Consider the following 22,182-nt stretch of genomic DNA (forward strand, 5'->3'; position numbering starts at 1 on the left):
CAGGCATGGCAGGAGGTGATGAGTGCTGAAGGAAGGAGCCTTGGCTTTGGGACATGTGAGAGCAGAATAAGGACTCCAAGCGAGTCTGGAGCAGGTGCCCCATAAGCTGGGACCTCTCACTGAGTTTGTCAGGAGGAAGAAGAGGAAAGAAGGGAGTTTGGTCATTGATTGTTCCCAAGGCTGAGGAGTGAAATGCTAGAAGGTACAACGAGTAGGTCAGTAGAAAATTGGGCTAGGATAGAGAAAAGTAGGTGATTCACCCTTAAGGCTACCAGAGAAAAAAACTGCCACAAAGCCCCAAGCTATTTTTACTAGTGTGTGACCTATACTGGCTGTGTTGATCAGGATGCTATAATGATATAACATGGTTTAAAGTATTACAAAAAGTAATAACTGAAAAAATGGTGCAGTGTAGCACAACTTTAGGAATTTTCAGACCCTTTGACCAATGGCTTTTATATATACATATATTTTAGGGTCAATTTGTTGAGTCATGAGGTCAAGGGAGGAGGTTTTTAATAACAGTTTTGATCTTTTTCTTACAGCTACTGCAACTGTGAGCCACGGTCAAGGCTATGATTTCCACTACAGTAGGTTGCTCTGAAGCTTTGCAAGCTTCAAAATGAAGTAAATGAGAAAAGAGAAAATAAAGGGTTTGAAAATAGAGGCATGGAAAGGTTGAACTGTTTCTTCATAGACTGTTTGAAAGACACTTGAAAGTCCTTAGAAAATGAAAGTTGAGGTTAGCCCTGTCTTAGTCCAGCTTCACAAAATGAGAGGAGGACTTAAAACTATTGACTTGTAAGAATAAACTGGAGGAGTTCTGTGAAAACATAAGAAGATCCCCTAATACAAAAGAGATTTATTGTATTATAGCTTCATTTGGAGAAGTGGCAGGACATCTCTCTTTCTAGGGTTTGTATCTTTAGTGTATTTCTCCTACTCTTAAAAATTACAAAAATAAAAATGTTCAGGCAGCCATGGCAGAAGAAAGCAGGAAGGCATTTTAGCTGAGTGGGTGATACTAAAAATATAAGGTCCATAATGAAGTTTAAGGAGAGAGGCATTTTGCCAAAAGTCACTTTCATGGGAAACATAGCAAAGTATAGTAGGAAACATCCTTTGTGTTTTCTTTTATGTCCATGCTAAATGGAACAGGAAATAGTTATTGTTTTCTCTAAATAGTGCAAACACAATTGATCTTCTCTGCTTACTAGTGGTGACATTGAGATTCTTCTACCTGGAATTACTCAGATTTCTATCAAAAAGGGCCACTACTGAATAACTCTCATGACAATAAAAGGCATACAGTTAGGGCAAGACATATTAGTTGGCTCTCTGAGTAATTTTGCTTATGGCAAGTTATCTGCTGTGTTTCCTTTCAGCCTTTGACATAAATGTCTTCTTTAACACTTCTCTGAATCTTGGGGTCCTCTTCTCACTGAAGAATGCTTTATCATTGTCTTTGAGATAATTGTAGATATCCTTTGAAAGGATATTTCTAGTAGTGTAGTAGTAGCTCTTGAACTCTGCTTCAAGTATGTAAACTTTCATTAGAGATAATTAAAGCATTTTTCAAACTCTTTACATGTAAGCTTATGAATACCCTTAAAAATTAGCATTCTTGATTTAGTATTTATTTTTGGTGATCTTTAGGATGTGGTGTTTTGTTTTTTTAACACCCTTTTTCCCCTTACCATTTTATGAGCACAGTCTTTTTTATACCTTCATGTAAGTCAAGCAGTCTTGAAGACAGGAGTATCAAATTTTCTTTATGAAGTTCCAGCAGTTTTCTAAAACCTGAGGCCTTTCCTTTAAAAATCTGAATTTAATTATATACAAGACCAGGCCATTCTGCTTCTTAATGCTAATGCAATTCATTCTGGTTGATCACTGTTACTTGAGGGGCACCTTGAAAGTTACCAACTTCATTTACTTGCGAGGAGCAAAACCTTGTCCAATGAGTGAAACCTAAAATTTTGGTGATAATGTTCATGTAATTCATTTTGTATAACAGCACGTATTCTATTGTGGCAATGCTATAGGTAATGTAACGTTTTTAACACAGAAGTACTCACCCCATAGCTCACAGAATGGTGCATTATTTGTAATCCAAGTGGAAGGATAACAAGATGAGTTCTGTCATGGCTCACCTCTTTAGGCTGAGGGAAATGACACATTTTGCTTAACAGCTAATAGAAACACCAGAGGAGATTTGGAAAGCTAAAAAGATATCTTACATAAATTGGTCTTTCAGCCATATGAACAGCAGAAGGAAAAATCAAATTGAGGCTTCTTGAGAGCAGCTGCAACTGATGAGGATTTCATGTAGTTTTAACAGCTTTTCTTATTAAAGTGCCCTACCAGAAGTTTTCAAGGAACCTATTCCTACTCACTGTCCATATCTCCAGCTTTTGTGGAGTTTGGTAACTATAGCAGGGGTGTGAAAGAAACCATCTTATACTAAGAATTCCTTTATTTTATTAATATATTTTTTTAATCTTGTCTTAAATGACTTTTTCATAATAACTCTCCTTCCCTGACACCATCTATCTTCTCAAGGCTTTTCTTCGTAGTAGTTCCCCACACCTTCCTCTTCAATCCCTTCCCGTAGCAGCTCAGCAGCTGTGGATGCCCCACACCAGGAGATGTTCAAGGGTGGTCTGGATGGGGCTTTGGGCAACCCAATCCAGTTGGTGGCATCCCTGCACGTGGCAAGGAGGTAAGAACTAGGTGATCTTTAAGGTCCCTTCCAACCCAAGCCATTCTGTGGTCCAGTGCCTCTTTCCAAAGCTTCACAACCCTTTCTCTCTCCAGTACTTGGAGTGGAAGTGTCCCTTCAGCCACTTTTCTCCATTCACTTCATTCCACATGCTTAATTTTCTCCTTTCCTTGAGTGCCTTCTGCACCATACTTTTCTTCTACCCTTCTGTATTCCTTATTCTTGTTGTACCTACCTCCCCAAGTTGGTTGTTATCTCATGAAAAGCAGGAGCTTTGTTAAAGCAGCTACGCAAGTTCTGCAAAACAGCGACAGAAGGAATCTAAAGGCTCAGAAATCTATGTAAAACACACCCCTGACGACTGATGAGTTGAGGATGGTGCACATGTAAAACATCCCTTAAAGTACAAAATAAGTGAGAAATTAAACTGCTGTATATAGCTTCCTTTCCTTCAGCTTTGAATTAGACATTGCCATAAGCAGTCTGTATCTCAGCCACACCTGATTAAGGTTGCAAATGCTTGCTCTGGGATGTCTCTTACTGCAAATGGAGGAGTGGAAGTTCTTTGTAGTTGTGTGTGAAATGCGTAAACCAGAAGTGAAACGCAAAGCAAGATCTGAATTTTTGTTGTTGTGGTTGAAGATGAGTTGCCAAATATACCCTGTTTTCTGCTCCCTCAGTCTCTGTGTTTTATAGTGTTGCGCAGCGTGGAATTCAACTTAGCTTCATCTTAGAATTTTGAGAAAACACCAGGTGCGTCCTTTGCCCCAAGACAGATTCACCTATGCTTATTATTCCCGACAGATGTTGATCTGACCTGTTCGTAAATCTATCCCAACATGTTAATTCCACAGTCTCCCTAGGCAAATTATTTTAGTGTGTACAGTCCTTACCACTGAGTATTTTTATTGGTATCTCACAGACTTCTCTCTACCTTTTGCTGTCTTGCAATGAAACAAAAAACATTTCTTTCTCTTTACAGTAATTTTTCGTACATATGAAGGACATTATGTTCTCTTCCCCCTCCTTTTTCTCTCCCACTGGTTAAACATCACTAATTTCCTGCGCCAGGGTTGACCGTTCACAAATATCTCTGCTTTTTTTCTGTACTATGATCAATTTGCTCCCTGTTTTTTGAACAACAGTGCCAAAAACAGACCATGATTGCACCTGATGTCTTAGCAGGGTTGAGTGGAGCAGAAGGGTTGGTAGCACGCCACTGTTGTGTTTATATTTGCAATACACCAGTTGTTCTTTATGCAACAGCGTGACACTTACACTCCTGTGTGGTTATGATTCATGATAATCCCCATGTCTATTTCTGCCAACCTGTTAGCTATCCAGATGTTCCCCACCCTAGATCTCTTTGACCGCGTAATTCTGTTTGAATGCAGTACCTTTCAGTTCTCTTTACAGACTAGCATCCTATTATGAAATTAGGCCAGTGAATAATCTGCTTTTTCATCAGTTATTTCCCTAGCAGTGTTGGTGGATTGACGTGTTTGTTTTTCTAGAATGGAGCCTTACACGAAAACAACCTTTTGTCTGTGTAATGAATAATGACAGTACCTTCCAGCCCTTTGCTCCTTGATAATAGAACTAGACAACAGTGTCTCTTTGTACCTTTCTTGTTTGATCTACCAGCAGAGATCAAGCATGTATTTATTGATCTGGAGTGTGTATGTATTTGTATAGATGGCACTAGTTTTGCCAAAAATAAGGCAAAGTTGCTGGGGTAGCAACTTATCGCTGAGCAGCCACATTTACGTGCTCTCTTGGATTTCTTTATTGATGTAGATATTCAGCTCATTCTGAAAAGCACATCCCATTGTGGACTTGCAGGAAAGGATCAGTCTATAAGTAAGAGTGACATGGAACAGGTCCAGAGAACCCCCTGTATTTACATGTGACCTTGCAAAAAGATGGGACATAACCTGTCTCAGCATTGAGGTCATCTGCAAAATACTGAATAACTTATTCAATGCAAATTATATTCCTTGGATTGATTTGGAATATACTTACTGCAAAGAAAATCTTTGCCATCCTCTCAAATAGAGTTACCTATTTACCTATGCCACTATAATAGTTAGTATTATGAAGATGTTGCTTTATTCATATTGCCTTCTTAAGTCACTATTTATTGATTTCTGTAGTGGAGCCTTCCATAAATTTAGTAATGAATTACTTGGTCTTGAACCCTGACAACCTTATTTACTGCATGCTATAGTAAAGAGGAAAACGAGAGGTCAACTCAGGTTTTGACATGACTGCCATCCAGACTTCCTTTCAACAGAACCAAGCCATAAAATTAGTGTGTTTTTTTTCTCAGTTTTATGTAACGTTAACATCTTTTATTTTGAAAATATTTTTAAATTTTCATGTGACGCACACAAACCAAACACTCTTGCTTTCCTCCTGTGCCTGGTAACTTTAAGATCAAATGACAAACTATATTGTATAGATGTAGAATCACATAACTGCTTCGTGAAATAAAATTGTTACTTATATAAGTTGTTTCCCATCATGGGACATTCTCTTGTTTTATGGAATTGCATTTTAAGATCCTGATTTATTTTTTATTGTTTCTAAAACAATATCCTGAAACTTGTCTTATGATGGAGAAAACACTATTGTTTTTAATATAGGTGTTTGACTGCCACTTTCTTAGTCCATAGGCTATTTTATGATCTGATTTTCATTAATATGAAATAGTACCTACACTCCTGCTGAAATTACTTTCATGTGTTCCCCCCCCCTGATTTTCTGTGGAAAATACAGTTCTTCATGAAAAAAAGTTTAAAACCATGCAGAAAAGGGTACTTCCGCAGTGCTCACTTGATTTGCCTTCAAAAAGTTGTTTTAGAAGTATAAGGGCACATCAGGTAAAATAGGTTCTGGCCTTTCCCAGCATTATGACTTCTCTTTATGAAAACACGTTTTTCAGGTGGTGGATTATGACTGTCATGAAGAGGACAGACTTTGTATCTACAACATTGTGAGGATTTTCTTTCATTTTGCCATGATATTAATGTGTAGGCTAAGAGGTTATTGTTATGTGTGATCTCCATCCATGCATTTCACAGAGCTGGAAAAACTTTGGGTTTGATCCCTCACCCCTGGACAAAGTCCAGTCTCTTGGTTGGATGTGGTAAAGCCTGCGGTGGGACAGTGACCAGATTTGACTAATGACAAACGGTGCCACTGAGAAATAACACAACCTACTGGTGTTCCTGGCGTTTGGCATACAGGATGTTCTGTTGCTTTTCATTCCTGTGTTTCCTTGACAGTTGGCTGTGAGCCATTGTTGGATTTTCATTTGCCAAGATAATTTTTTTTCAAAACAGCAAGAAAATAAATTAAGCTTGTAGGTGTGATTATAGCAATAATCATTCTTTGAACTTGATGAAAATTTCAGGACACTCATTCAGCCATGCGAAAGGCTCTCCAACTGCAGAAAGGAACAATCCCCCAAGGAACATAAATCAGTATTTGAAGGAGTCAGGGCAAAAATTAAGGGTATTCTGGTTAAGGGATACTGGGTTGGGGAGAAGAAGAAAAAACTTAGTTGTCCCTTTAAGTAATCTGGAAATGGTAATGCTCTTGTTTAGTTAGGAGAGATTTTTCTAGAGGAGCAGAAGGCTCTCAGTGGATGTCTCCTGTTTCTTATTGATGCGTGGCAGAGAAAGCTTAAGGCTCCTTTGCGTTGCTAGATGAGGACCTTATCTTCAGCAGTCAGTAAGGCAATGCTGATAATGTGAAAACATTTGCATAACCTATGAAAATTGGCATATAGAAGCAATTACATTGCGGCTTCCGAGAGAATTTATGGAGAACATAAATATGCTGGTTTAATTAGGGGCACAACGCTAACTGCTGATACATTCCCCTCAAAGTCTGCTTTCAGAGCACAATTGCTAAATGTTTTTTTCAAAACACAGGGGAAGCTTAAGGAGGAAAATGAAGTTGAGTAAATTTTTTTTATTAATGCAAATGGTGGAAATGTAGTCACAGTCCATGAAGTCTGCAGAGCTGCTCATGCATTTTTATCCAGAATCAGAGCCAAAGACTGCACCGGAGTTGCCAAAGAGCAAATCATGAATTGCTGTGTCGATCAAAATTATAACAGTAAGAGATGTTATCTCAGCTTGGCATGCGCACTTTTAATAAAGCAAGGCAAATTGAGAAGAATGAGTTTTCAGGGAATTGGATTGTCATAAAAAGGCAGTTAGACTGTTTTGTTTTTCTTTCCCTGTATTTATTTTTTCAGAACAGCTATTTACTCTGAAAATGACGAACCTGACAATAGTCCTGAGCATAATGAGCATAAGACAGGACAAACCATTTAACTTGCTCAGCAAGACTTCATCTGCTTGTCAGCTTGCTCTCACAGGCTTCTTGTAAACTTGCTCCTATGTTGTCTTTCTGCTTTCTTGGACCACTAGAGAAAGCTACCGCTGCCTTTAGTGATCAAGCCTAAGTAAAATCTAATCTGTGTAATAAATGTACACAAGCATGTACACATCCATGTAAGAATTTAGAGATTTGTCTGCTGGGACTGAACGGGAGAGTCACGGTGTTTTGAGGTTACTTTCTCAGAGGATCCTCTCACTGATGGTTTTGAAGGCTCGTTTGGACAAGAGAGCGGTTGCAGTAGCAGGGCCCTCTTCAGCCAGCCAGGTGTCTGAGTTGAGGTGGCGCGCATTAATGGCCATTGGTTGCAAATATGAAGGAACATTGGGAAAGAGATGTAGTTCTAGTTTTTGTATTCCTCAGTTTCTTTTCTGAGGTTTTCCAGGCTGCTTCACAACTTTGGCAAAGCTGGGAAGTGTACAGTAGGTAAGGGTTCTTCTTTCCAAACCCATACAAGCACAGGAGTTTTATGTGACTTCCTTGCGATAATTTGGAAAGTGTCAGTAACAGAACTGGAAGAGGGACTCTCTTAATTTCTACATTTCTCTTGTATTGTTTCAGGAATGCTATTCACGGAAGGTAAGGGGAATGCTTTTTAGTTTCCATTGCTGGGTTTGTTTCTTGTGTGTGTGGTGTCATTGTTTTTGTTTTCCTTCTAGAGGAAGTGCTTACTTTAGTTGTAGCAAATGATTCTCCATTTTGTCTGTGGGCACTGTAGGAGGATACGTTGCTAATATGCTTGTGCAGTGTGAGGCAGAATAGGCACCGGTAATAGCTATGTTTTGTTTTTTTTGATGCAATAGCGTGAGTGATTCCAGTTTAGTCTTGTAAATCCTCGAGAGTTTTTTTTTTTTTCAGGGTATTTGCAGGAAGAGCACAAGAAAATAATGAAGAGTAAATTTTTTTCCATGTAGGTTCTCTGGATGAACCTACCGCACCGTCACTCAGTATTGCGTTGAGCTAGCTTCTTGCAGGAAGTGAGGAGCCTCGTTGTCCATTAGGAGACCACAGCTGTCTGAATACTGTCAAATGTAATCTACAGATGCATCAATACTGCGTTGCTGATCTTGTCTCAAGCTGTTCACCCAAGGAGCACCATCTTCTGAAATAGTCTCCTGTGCATTTGAGCTTTACTTCGTATTCTCTTCTGACCATCGCAGTGTGCTCTTTCCAATTTTGCCTACAGAGCTGCTGTTTTCTCTTCAGCAGTATAAACAGGAGAGTTCAAAGCAGTACAACAGACCTGAACCCACCTGCTCTCCTGGTGGGAGGCATATCCTCGAGGTTGAGTGGGTTTTGTTTTATTTTTATTCTTCCTGGGAATAGCAGTGCATGGTGTGTTTCATGGTCACCACATAAATCACTTTTCTAAGTTTGTAGGTGTGGAAAAATCCCTTGGGAGTAGGTCGCACAGAGAGTAGGATGGCAGATAGTAAAAACAGCTCTAAAAATCAAATCTCTTGAGGCATTACAACATGCATAACATGCAGAAGACAAATCTAGAGAGGACTTTTTCTCTTCTTTGAAGAGTTTTACTTCCTCTTTCCCTAGTGTGGAGGACACACCAAAATCTATGACTTAGAGAATGCCCAGAGTTAGGTGGGGATGCAGAAGGAAAGAGAGAGACAGGCTTCAATTAGCCATGCATGCCTGTATCTTGAAACTTCAGTGGTCTTACTTCTGTAACTCCGCCTATTTTAAATGGACTAATGAAGACAGTTTCATTATTTTTAGGTTTGTTGAAAATAATCATTACAAATACATTTGTTGCTACTAAGAAAGTGATTTTCAGGATACTAAAGCAAATGGATCATTCATATTTTTCATTCTGACCAGCTGATGTTTTTCTTTTTTCAGTAAACTTCAAAATGTCTTTGTCCTCTAACACGGACTTGAAGTGATAGAACGGGATGGTATAAAAGATGAGCATTTGCAAGTGTTAGAAAAGCCAAGGACGTGCAAAGAAAACAGATGAATTTAGTAGCAAACAGGCAAAGGCCATGAAGAACAGTTTTTACTGCAGATATCTTGCATAGCCAGCAAAGCGGCTGGAGTGGGAGTGATCTACTGAGATAACCTCACATTTTAGTACCTAAACAACAGTAGCAGCATTTTCAATCTTTGCAGGCATGTCAAGGCCTTGGCGAGGTGGGGGGCAGCTGCACAAGTTGTGAGAATCCATTTACTGCTTTCTGAAACATGCAGTGTTGGGCTGTTGAAAGTTGCTTCTCAGTTAAATCTGAACAGTACTGGAGGAGTGAGCAAATAAGGCTGTTAATATAGAAAGCTAAGTTGAGTTTAATTCATAGTGTCTAATTCAAGCTGAAAGTTGAGAGGCAGTTTTTTGGTTTTTTTTTTTAAGTATAAGAATAATGTTTGTGTCAAATGAGCGCTCTCAGCTTATTCAAGCTTAAATTTTGGCATTTTAAAGTTATAGCGAGATGCATGTAAGCCTCCCTTTCAGTATATACATTTGCCAAGTATTTTTTACAGGGAGCTAGAATTTGGCACCAGTCAAGGACAGGGAGACACAAGAATGAAATGAAATCAGTAATGATTACAAGTAGAACTGATGGATCTAGTCCAGTGTCATCATTTACTCTGAGTACTTAAGAAAAAGTAAAAAAGCAAAAATAGTTGTTGGATTGATTTTGATTTTTTTTTTAATTTTCTATTTGAAGCATTTCTAGTTTTCAGAAGTGAAATAGATCCTTCAAGACTAAAAAAAATCCGTTACATCCTCCTTTGTAATTTGGCAATCATAGGAGCCCTCACAGAACTCTAATGTGTGAGGAGTATTCCTAGGCTTGAGTATTTGCATGTATTTATGAGGAATGGTGAAGAATGAAACTGGCTTCAGGTAATCTTCCTGTCATTGCTGCAGCTTCCCACTCGTTCATAGCACTGAATGGTTTTCACTGTCTTGTCGTCTTTCTTTCTATGATCTTATGAATTGACAAAGAGTCTCAGGACATGCTTGGACAGTGAGTGTTTTTCAAATCTGGAAAAAAGATTAAAGATCTGTTTATCCTCTAAAAGTTTGGTTGTGTAGAAGTTGTAGATTATGCATTGTGAAACATGAAAGCTGCAGTTTCTACAGACACTACAATTCCATTCTATAAAAAATGAAAGTATCTTACAGTATTTATAAACTTGTACTCTTACTGTTTGTACCCTGTATGTGGGATCAGGTCTCCATCCACTGAAGCATGCAAAAACATGCCAAAAGTTTAGCATGTGAGTACTGTTGATGGGCACGTGGTTAAATACTTTGTTGTCCTAACCCCTGGATGTCTTTGAAAGACAATATTCAAAATGTATATGTTAGAAGGGTCGTGGATTAAGCTAAATGAGTAGCAGACTAGAAAGACAGGGAAAATATGTGATATTGATGAACTGCACTGTGTGTCTTGTGTTGGTTTGAAAGCCAATGTATATACACCCATAGTATCTTTAGAGAAGTAAGTAGCACCTTAAGTACATTGCAATACACTTGATCTAATTTGTAGTATCAGGACCTGTCGATAATCTGTGATAGCCTGGTGTAGCATATGAGAGATTGTTTTGTAGTTTCAGCTACATTTGCTAATGTATTATTTTTATTTCACTAAATGTGGAAATGAAGAATAGTCTGTACCTCCTGCCTTAAAATAAAGCTTAAAATAAACATTGTTAATAGCTTACAGAATATAAGCTGTATGCATGGCAAAAGCCTGTTCAATTCTTAGAATCTTTACAGGAAAACTGTTGCTTTACACACCTTAATATAAACGTTTTTTTTTTCAGAATTTTTACAGGGAAACTTGCCTGAATTGCAGGTTGGAAATTAGGAGAAATTCCTCTTCTCAGAAAGCGGTCAGGCATTGGAATGGGTTGCCCAGGGAGGTGGTGGAGTCACCGTCCCTGGGGGTGTTCAAGGAAAGGTTGGACGTGGTGCTCAGGGACATGGTTTAGTGGGTGACATTGGTCGTAGGGGGGTGGTTGGACCTCATGACCTTGGAAGTCTTTTCCAACCTTAATGATTCTATTAAAAAAAAAGTTAAATACAATGCATCAGTGTCAGACTGATCAGCAAGTAATTGTGATACCAACTTGTGTAATTAGAGTTACTGTCTTGATTGAACTTGTGAGAAGAAATGGCCTTGTCTAAAACCACCGGGTCAGAGTCACGTGCTGGTTGTACTGCATGTGTAAAGTTTTCTCTGCATGCTTAAGGAAGGGCTTGTTTTTAACAAAATCTTGTGTAATATAAGACACTGTAAGCATACCGTTGGTTTGCACATATTCACAAAGTTCATATAACATTAAATAAGAGGCAAAATAATACTGAGGAACAGTTTGGGTTAGAACTGGGGCTGAAACAAGAAAAGTTCTTAAAGAAATGGTCTATGCCCTGATGAGAGCCTCCAGCTGTTGTAGCTAAACCCTGTTAGGATCATAGCCTGGAAAAAAACTAAGGTGCTTAGTTAGAGGGGAGCCTGGGCAGAAAAAAAAAAAAATGAAGCTTTTTCAGTCAAGTCATTTTGTTTGTGTTGTGATTTGAGCAGAAGCCAGGGCACCTTTCCCTCGTGAAGGCGGTTGAACAGAGGAATTTGTACCATGGACGCTCCCATAACACTGGTAGCACCTGCCCAAACAAGCAGGTCTTGGCTGAAAAAAAAAAAAAAAGGCATTTAGAAACCTTTGCAAGTGTTTGTACAACTTAAATTTTACTTTGCTCAGTTTTTCCTTACCACAGTAAATTAATTTAGTTGGAAAGCCTACCAGCAAACTGAGTCATACCGCTTACACAAAGGCATTTGCAAAGGCAAGGTGTTTGGTCATTTGTTCGCCAGGTTTTGCATGTGTAAGGTTTTTGCTGGGAGGGCAGATGAGACAAGACATAGCACGCTCCCTTCCCTCAGCAAACCCTTTGCTTGCTGCAATCAGGCAGCTTGCGATGTCTGCTCCGTGCAGTTTGCCAGCAGTGACAAAGCAGCACGCAAGTGCTTGGCAGCAAATTATTCACTGTAGGGATTTGGCTTCAGTAGATTTCAACTGTCTAAAGCTTTTGAATTCTGTTTCTCTTAGGTTGTAATTGAGAGTTATCATTGCTCATAGCAATACTGCAATGCTGTTAAGGGGAGTGAGGGTCTCTGGACATGGTATTTATGAGTATTATGTTTCTTCTGTACCTTTGCTGCCTTTCTGAGAGGTTTGTGCATTTGGTTGTTTCTGTCAGTTGTTCTGCTGATGGTTCTTTATTCCAGATGCTTTATCTTTGTCCAGGATGAGGTCTGGTACAACACCTCTTACCTTGAGGTTTGCAGTGTACAGTCTGCTTTGGTCTTAACTTTTACAATGTATGTGTTCCAGCTCTCAGCATTTCCTTTGTCACTTCTAGTCTGGTGCTTTGTTATTTGGTTGCCTGTAGTGTTTCACTTGTCCTCTGGGTTTTTGGTTTTCTGTTCTTGGACTGACCGTTTCTGTTCAATGTTCATACAGAAGATGATTGGTTTAGTCATGTGGAGTAGGAGTCACGATGAAGACCCAAGTTTCTGCAGGAAGACAGCGAAAGACATCATTTATATTGCCATTAAATCAACTGGGCCTAATGTGGAGAATGCATGCTCTAGATGTGCTCCAGGGTTACAAAGGCACTTCTTGCATTCGTTGATTGTTAGTGGTCTCTTTCATGGCAGGGGGGCTGGAATTAGATAGTCTTTGAGGTCCCTTCCAACCCAACCCACTGTGTGATCCAGTGATTCTTTCCAATTATCCAGCTGTTCAGTTCTGCTGAGGCATGTGTAGGGCTGAACCTTCCCTGTGCCAGCACAGGTGAGGCACACTGACTGGATTTGCTAGTTCTACCTAGTCCACCAGAACATCCCTGCAAATCATGGCCAGCTCTTGTGCTGTGGGATAGGCTGTGTAAAGACACCATTTAGCGCAATTAGGAAAGGGCCTCCAAACAGAAATGGTTACTGGTCGCTGAGGTGTATGTTTCACTTCATGGACATTAGGAAGGCAAGTTATAGAAGTTAAAAGCAACACATGTCAGCATTTTTAACACCATAACTTGATTAACTGTGACAGCAGTGCTCCTTTAATAGTAAAATACGACACTGAGTGGGTCGGGTGACTAAGAGGGTGCGTCAGCGAGTACAAAGTTTGCACAGGCTTTGCTGGAATGAAGTGCATGTGCTGCTTGGACCCGCTGGGCCGCTGAACACCTAACAGCTGCAGGTGACTCTTGGAGCACAAGTCCGTGCTGCGCTTGAGCTTCACCTGCTTCTGCTTGGCCAGTTCTTGTGTCCTTAAAGTCGAGTGTGGCCCACGGTCCGGTGGAGAGAGAGGCTGGAGTGCAACTTGGGACGCTCGTAGTTGCCTCTTCAGGAGTAAAATAGTCTAACCAGCTGAGTTGTGAATATGTGTTGTAGCTGTGTGGGGAGAAAATGTGTGGGAGAGAAGCGTTTGTAAGGTTTTGCTGGAGCACTCCTCATTCTGTGTGCATGGCTGTGGATGATGGCTGCAGATGATTTGCCTGGAGCAGCAGTGGCAGCTCTCTTGGCAGATTTCACAGGGCTGAGTTTCAGTGGCCACAGAAGAAAGGCTACTCGCCAAAGCCCAAACGCGCTGTATGCAAGCAGCACCTAACGCTGGCATCGTTACTTGTTCTCCCCAGACACTTTTAGTGCTAGGTTTGCTCATTGTTCAGCAGTCAGCCTTTTGTTTGGAAGAGGTCCTGACTTGCTCTGTGTCGGGATGACTGCCACGCCGTGTAAAACCACACAGACACAAAGCAAAACCGGGCCTTGCCGTTGCGCGCCAGCCCAGAGGCGGCGCAGCACTGGGCTGAGGGGAGCGGGAGTTGGGCCTGGCCTCGAAGCAGGGAGAGGGGCCTGTCCTCCTGTCCTCTTCTGGGGGACATCTCTGAGCCCCATGCCCCTCAATACAGCTGTATGACAGATCCACAGGGCCATGCGTGTTGCCTATTAAACCCGAGAATCACTGAAGCCTGTATTTCTGCTGTCTGGTGGGCATGCCGGGGCAAAACCCTGCGCCGGTGATGCCCGTGTAGCAGCACGGCTGAGCTTCACAACAACTGGCTGGAGCTGGCTCAGCAGCAGGAAGGGTTAATGGCCTGCTTGAAGCTGTCAGTTTAACCCCTTACCAGCATAAGAATCAATGCTGTAAGAGTTTCTAGCCGCAGCCTTTGCTTAAATGTAAAGAGCCAGTCAAGAATCCATCTACCAATAATTGTGTAGATACAGATTTCTATCATAACTGTGTGGAAGTCCATAATAACTACTTTAACATTATCAGACAAATGCTCACTGAAGTGTCTGAGCCCCAGCTGGCTTTATCTTCGTGTCACAGAGACCGCTGCCTTTCCTGTAAACACTGAGATAGAGGCTGTGGAACTGAGGTCTTCGGAGAACCAGGATGCTGCGTGCCTTGTTTGTAAATACACTGCGATGTGCCAAACAGCTATTGGGCTTCAGTAATATTTTTTCATTCTGATGGGAACAACCTTGCATGTCATCTCTGGGCCTAAAAATACGATACAATGCGTCAGAGTTAATTCGTAATTCAGTTTGATGATAATCATCATGTGACGGCCAGCGATGAAGGCTTCAGTCAGTAAGGGTCTGGCCCAAAGCATCCATCAAATACAGGCTTCAGTTTCAAAGGTAAAGAGAAAATGACTAATTTGAAAGTCTCTTTATCAAAGGCAGTTTTTATAGCAGGGAGGAGGTATAAATAGAGACTAGCAATTTGTGGGCTAACCCTTTTTTGCATTAATATGGTTAATTTGTTTTCAGTTCTCTTGTTCAAGAAATTAATTCTCCCTCATTTTCGAAGAGGCTTTGAAGTTAGCATCCAACTATCAACCTCTGTCTCTCTTCTGCTCCCCCTCACATTCCTGGAGTGCGTTTATGCAGGTTGAGAGCAAACACTTCAGTGCATAGCTCTAGGGAATGGATTCATATTGTCCAGCTTAGTTTTGGGGTGGTCAGTTTCACATGCCTATGTAGGAAACAAAATCAGATTGATTCTGTTTTTAAATGTCAGATTTTAAAAGAAGAAAAAAATATTAAAGCATTTACCACTGTAACCAGTTTCTTTTCTGCTTCAAGTGTGCCTTCTTAAAAAGGATCTCGAAACAAACTGCTTCTTTGAAATGAGCTGATTGTAATAAAAAAAAAAAATGTTAGCAGAGACTGGATTTTTTTGCTGACACAAGTTTCTGATAGTAAACTTTTCAAAACCTTTTCTTAGTTGGATTTCTGCGCTTACCACAGACTGAGCAGCTTAAATGGGGGGCAAACCTCACGAACCCCTTGCTTCTGAATGATGACACAAACAGCATATCTCGTTATGGATGTCTGATTGCAGTCTTCTCATGGAATGATGGACACAAGTTGCTAACGGGAGAAAAACTGGATAAAAAAAATTAAACTGAAAGTGCAAATCAGCAGAAAAGGCCTACTGAGTCTAAACCACTGAAAATGACTAGATTGAAGGCTAGAGCTGTGATGCTCTGAGTTCAGGATTTCTGTATTTTTGAGCTTGTAGCTGATGGTGTTTGTAACCTGAAAGCAAAAAAAAAAAGAGGTGTAGTTCTGCTGTCAGCTGGAAAGCAAGAATCCATGTTACACAAAAGTTTTGACTTAATTCTTTCTGCGTCATATCAGTATACCAGGCTGTTTGGATCTCTTCATGGAAAGAATAGAAAACCAGTAGATGTGCATGTAGGCATATCCTCACAATAAGACTACTCACTGGGGATGTGGGGTAATGTGGTTCACATACTTGCATAGCTTAAATCTCCGTTGTATCTTCTGTTACCTCTGTTCCTGTTCTCTGTTGGACTCTTGCACTTCCCTAAAAATTTGAAAGGAAAAAAAAAATCTCTTTCCTGAGGAGTAGTGCTAAAACTTTCAGTAATTCTGTGCTGGATGTGAGAAAGTCTTAAATATGGTAGTTTTTCTTGAATAAAGGTTTTAGTCATGTTCTGGAAGGCTCAGTTTCGCATTTAAAAAGAAGACACAAAATATGTGTACATGCCTCTCTATATACAGACCTTTTAAAATCAGCAGCTTGAATATAGGTGCAGATTTTACCCCAGGAGTATGAAGCCAGGAGTAGGTTGCAAGCACTGAAGAGCGTGGCCCGATAGCGGTACCCTGGCTGTGGAGCTCTTCTGCCTGCTTGCCAACATGCCCCCCAAAGCAGGGTGGTCACAGAAGTAAGGCTGGCACCCAGCCTTAGCTAAAGGATCCAAGAGAAGGAATAGGAAGATACAGATCTCTTTCAAATGTGTTCTGCTGTTCTGAGCCTCTGTAAGGTGAGGTGGCTCAAATAAATGAGATGGGAGAACTGTCTCACTTCACTGCAGTAGCCAGTCTGCACGTGACAGTAACTATAATGATGGATGTTTCTGACATAAAATGCATTGCAGATTATGAGCATGACATAAATTAGAGACAGAAAAAAAAAAAGCTGGAGGGGAAAGTTTTAAACTAAAACATCCTGTTTTCCATTGGGTAACTTCTGTAATTTTTTTTTTTAAACCAATCTCCTTTTTCCCCAAGTAAAGCAAATCACAGCTTTCCCAGAATGAAAGTAATGCAGAATATTTCTTTTTTCCTGAAATGAAGGACTTGATTACTGGTACCCTATGCATCTGTGGCAATACAAAAAAAACCTTCTTTGTGGATTTTTTAATGAATAGCGCTTTCTTCCTATTTGCCTACTCCAGAATTTCACCAATGTTTTTAAGGCCTTAGCGAATCAAAGTCAGCTGTAGTTTTTCTGCTGCAGATCTTCTGAAAAACTCATTGATAACCTACTGTTTGGTACAACATAAAGTGAAAACAACATAGAGGTGTGTTTTTTTTTTAATGTTAGCTAGTATAATGAATTATGTCAAAGTGTGAGTATGCTTGTAAAAATAGCAGTACCACAATAACAACCAAACTCACCAGAACCCCTGGGATTTTGGTGTAGCAGTTGATTCAACTCACAAGCTTGTATTCATTTGCAGTATAGATCACCTGAAATTTTGTCTGCTGCAGGCATGGATAGTGGCTTGTATGTGCACAAATGCATAATCAATACCAATACAGCTTAGAGTGGATCTGTGTTACCAGCGTTTCCATGGCATGTCTGTTTGAGAGGATTTATAGTACGGCTGTAGAAGTTTCCTTGAGGCATCAGTCTTAGCCTGAGACTGCATTTTTCTTTCCTTGCACGTTTTCAAAACCAAAACATGTCTTCTGTGCTTCTTGAAAATACTGAAGAAAAATTGGGAAAATGGTGAATAAGCTTAATAATAAAGGTAGTACAGCATTGTATACATGGAAATGAAAAATCAGTAAGTTCTGAGAAATGCTTTACAAAAGGAGACGGAACATAACCAGGATACTGGTATTTTGAATTTGAAAGGTGCATAAAAGCTGACCAAAGCTGTTGATACTCAGGAGAAGTTTGGAATACTCTCTGTGGCTGTAAAGATGAGGAGCTGCTTGTGATTCTTGTCCCCTTATCTGCAACACTGTTAGTGTTTCACTTCAAAACCACTCTAAATTCCTGACCCTGTAGTTGCTGGAAAGCAAGGGGTGGGGGCAGCGTGCAGTTCACGGAGATGACAGATCCCTGTTTCGGTGTGCAGGTACCTGTCCTGTGCCAGCACCCCTCTGTGGGGACACACTGGGCACAAAGCCTGGTCCCCCAGTCCCAGCTTGTCCCCTGTGCTGCTGCTGCCACAGCTTTTGCATCTGCCCACCCAGGCTGCTCCCACCGCAGAGCACGCTATAACAAAGCTGTGTGCTTGCTTACTTACCCTCTCACTTCGTGTTTAAACATTCCTGATGTGTTTGGCTATTTTTTCATCCACCTGAAAGATCACAGTTCTCCCCAATGCCACGAACACCCTCACGAGCTTCCTGAAACCCCACCTCTTTTGTGTTGTTTTCTATCACTGTTTCTCCTCACGTTAAGTATTTTTTGGCTATACTTGAACAACAGAAGTTTAGCTGTTAATGCTGACAGACATCAGGACTTTTAGTCAATTATGACAGGTCCTATTTATACCAGCAACAGCTCTAGTGCAGATGCAGTTACACCAGCGTAGAAGTTTTACCATTTTAGTATTTGGGTAATGGGTGTAAAATACATCAATCAAAGACCCGCAGTGCCCCGGTTGCATATATACGCCTTTACATTATTACATTTTTAGCACAGAGAGAGCTACCGTAGCTTTGGGCTTGCTTCAGCTTGTTTGGAAAATTGATCAGAATGTATCTGATTTTCCCACGTAGAAAGCTGTGTTCTTGTATCGACCTTCCTTTCTCTGAAGCCTTTTGCTATTGTTTTTTGTTTTTTTCTCTGTCTGCGCTGTAATTTCACTGGGTTCAGACTCTGTTTGTTACGAATGGATTTATGAGTTAGCTCTGCGTAGCTTTTTATTGTTACAGAGCTTTACAAAGGCTGTCGTTCCTTTGTAATTACTAATGAATTATGTTTTTCAAAATCGCTGGAGAATGTTTTTCAGCCCCTGTGGCTTCCAACCTTGGTGTTGAATGCAATGTATTTCACTTGGGGGAAAAAAACAAAAACAACCACTTGTGCTTTTATTGTTGGTAGAGGGGAGAATGTCAAGCACTGCTCCCTGTGACGTGTTACATTCGATAGGTCCAGCACCTGCATCAAGCCAAGAGGCATGGTTTTTCTTTCATGCCTACTGCTAAAAGCAGGCACGTGAGTGCTGTAGCGGTGTGTTTGTTCTGAAGCTACCATCATCAGTAGTTAAGCTAAGATTTGGCCTATGTCTGTGTTGTTTGTGAGGCATTGAGACTTTTGGACTGCTATTTCATGTGTAGAAGTATTTACTTGGTTGAAATCCCATTTTTTAACCATTTCTCCTGCATAGTTCTTTTCCTCGGTCCAGCGTTTTGCTGCTGCTGCAGGATGTTATCGTTTAGCTTGTGTCAGCTCTGGCCCTGACGTGTAGGAGCAGTGGAGCAAAAAGCTTCTCCTCTCTCCACCAAAATGGCTCCGGTGGAAGGACGGACCGGAGGCAGCAGTCTGAGCCTCAAAACGGGACTTCTACTGATCTGTACCCCTGGAAGCTCACTGAGCCGGGTAATCCCTTCAAATACTTGCTGAGGCAGTAGCCACGGGGATTGGGCTTTTTATTTCTATATTCTGCTCCGTGACGCGTGGCTAGTGCCTCCTAGGCAATTTCCATTAAGCACCTGTGTGCCTGCACGGTCCCTGCACACAGGCTTGCCTGCACCTTCTCCAGAACCTCTGCAGAGCCTGAAATGTGATGTGTGATGGAGGACTCCAGGCAGAACGACTGCTTTCCGAGCAAAACAAATGCTTAGAGCCCTGTGGTGCTCCGGCTGTCTGTCAGATGTGGTGGTGGTGGTTAATCACTCCAGGAGCAAGACTGGAGCAGGCAGTGCACCTTCAGAGCAAACAGGGAGGGTGTTTGGGGGAAGAGACTTTCAGAACTTTCTTGCAGAAGTTTTTTTGCTGTAGGTGCTTTGTTTACACCTGTGGAAATGGTTTCCTAAAATTATTTAAAAATTTATGAGCACTTCAGTCATCTTTTCCATTGGTTATGTCACTAAATTTCCCCAGCACTTGTGCGTGTCTCACTTTTCACAGTTGCTGTCTGCAGAGTGAGATTAATCCTGTCTTGGGATCTGCACAGGAATGTTTAAATTTATAATTTAGATGCATACAGCTCCTGTGGTAGAAACTGTGAAGAGGTTCATGAATTTCTAATTGTAAGGGATTGATTCAATAAATGTAATTTCCTAAACTGACAAAGTTGTAGTGTCGAACGTAGATGAAGCTTAATGCTGAGGTAATTAAAATACACAAATGCCCTCTTGTAGAACGCACAAGCCCTGCTCTGGGTGCCCAGGTTTCCATTTGGATGCTTTCCTCCACCACGCTCGTGTATTTCAGTAGCAGAACAGTCATACCTTCAGATAGGCAGAGATTTCCCTTATCTCTTGTGTTGCACTCAGAACAACTGAACTGAAGTTACAGCAGGAGGAAAAGTCCCTCATGAATTCAGAGCCTGTCGTTCCAGTCAGGAAATGTGTTTCAAGCCTCTTGCCTGTACGCTTTGTGCTTTAATACTTTCTTCCCTTATGCATTTCTCAGGCCTAATTCATAGAAGACAGTAAGACTGTTTTCAGCATGTTTACAAGGATGATAGCATATAAAACAGAAATGACATTTAGAAATTAAGTTTTTTTAAATAATTATTTAGAAATTATTTAATTATTTGAAGAGAAATTGCAACCTAATGACTTGATAAATCACACAGTGAACAAAGTAAACAGGAAAGCTACCTGTAAAGGAAGCTTCTTTCTTGGGCCCTGAGGCGATCAACTTAAGGCTTGAAGCATAAACCACAACTCCTGGTCATTAAGCTCACAAATTGCCTTTTCTTTCAATATGAAAGATTTGGGAGAAAAAAAAAATATCACTGACACACTTCTCGTGCACCAGACCACCTGAGCCTTACCCCTTCAGCTCGGTGGCCACTTTTGGCAGCGTCCACAGCGCAGCCAGGGGCAAGACCTGGGCACAGCCGTGCCCACTCACCTTCCCTTGTCTGCTAGAATTACTAATTTTTATCAGCTTCCTCTGGCCCTAAAATCAGTATTTGAGGTCCAGTATGGTGATAACCTTGGACCCAGAGGGGAGCTAGACAAACCGCTGTTAAGCTACCATTTGCCTTCCTTCTTATGGGCCTTCCCTCTATGGGATTTCTTGGGGGATGGATACAATTTCTGAATATCTCCATTTGCCTAGAATCTTCAAATCGCAGGTGCTGTGAATTATACAGTGTAAGGGACATGTGCAATATACATCGATAGTGTCTGTGTGCAGTGAGTCCTTCAGAAAGGACCCTTTAAATCCAGACATCACTCAAGTAAATCAGACACTTTTGGAAAATGCTGGATTGATCACATAGTTTTAAGGAGTCTGCCGGTACTTTCTCAGATCAGTAGATTTCCTGCACAAACCCTTGCTTAGTGTGCAAGTGGCATGAATGTCTGGTACGCAGCAGACGAGCTTCATGGATCCATGTGATGGGCAGTTATCTGGGGCAGCAGGCTGCAAGGACAGAAAATGCCGATCGCCCTGACGCCTGCTTCGTCTAGACCAGAGCGCTGGAAATGCAGGCTAGTGGTGGCTGTTACTGCAGCGGCGTCTTCTATAAACCCAAGCTCTCCCATGTTTCATTTTTAAGATTCACTTCAGAATGGTGAAAGATGTACTTTCATGAAACCAATCTTTGGAAATATTTTTTTAAAAGATGTAGCGTGCTACATAGCATGCCAACAATATGAGGCTTTCTCAACCTTCTAGAGTTAGTCCTTGATAGAAAAAAGGCTTTGATCCTGATGTATTAAAGTCAACGCGACCTGTGGATTTGTAACATAAGGCTTAACAGATTTTAACCTAAATAAATAGAATTAGTCCAGGTTGGTAAAATTTCTGTGATCCGTGATCAAAACCTGTGCCAGAATTTCAGTCATTTAGTAATATTTTCCTAAGTATTTTCCTTTGGTTTCTTGTCTAAATAGTAATAGCAAAAACATCATTCTGTTGGAAGTAGAATGGGGGTAGGTATTATAATCGCAGTAATACAGGACTGTCGGGTGTTTTGCATTCCAGCACTGCAAAGTTTTAGAGGAGGAAGAGGAGAGTTGTCCTTGCTTCTGTCCTCCAGTCATCCTGATCATATAAAACTGCTCCTGTTCAGACAGGGTGGGCTTGACAGTGAGGAAAAAAGAAAGCAAATACAGTCAGCTTTTTTTAGGATTTTGTTACACAGGATGCAGCTGGCTGTTCATCTGAATAGTTTTCATTTTAGGCTGAAAATGGTAACTTTCCATCTAATTGCAATCTCAGGCTACAAATTCACGAGCAACTGCTCAAGCAAAAGACTTTTATAAGGCCTTGGGAATCCAGATAGCATCCTGTAAATGATAATTTACAAAAACTGCATTATTAAAAAAAATGCAGCAGGC

General features: G+C 40.8%; 1 protein-coding gene across 14 annotated transcripts in view; it reads left to right on the plus strand.

The window, feature by feature from the left end:
- Nucleotides 1-22,182, plus strand: part of SASH1 (SAM and SH3 domain containing 1) — a gene marked incomplete at its 5' end in the record, with an annotated part of 518,822 nt that overhangs the window by 422,492 nt on the left and 74,148 nt on the right. The window lies entirely within an intron of this gene.

Source organism: Anser brachyrhynchus (assembly GCF_964034855.1).
Source record: "Anser brachyrhynchus genome assembly, chromosome: 3".
Taxonomy (NCBI): domain Eukaryota; kingdom Metazoa; phylum Chordata; class Aves; order Anseriformes; family Anatidae; genus Anser; species Anser brachyrhynchus.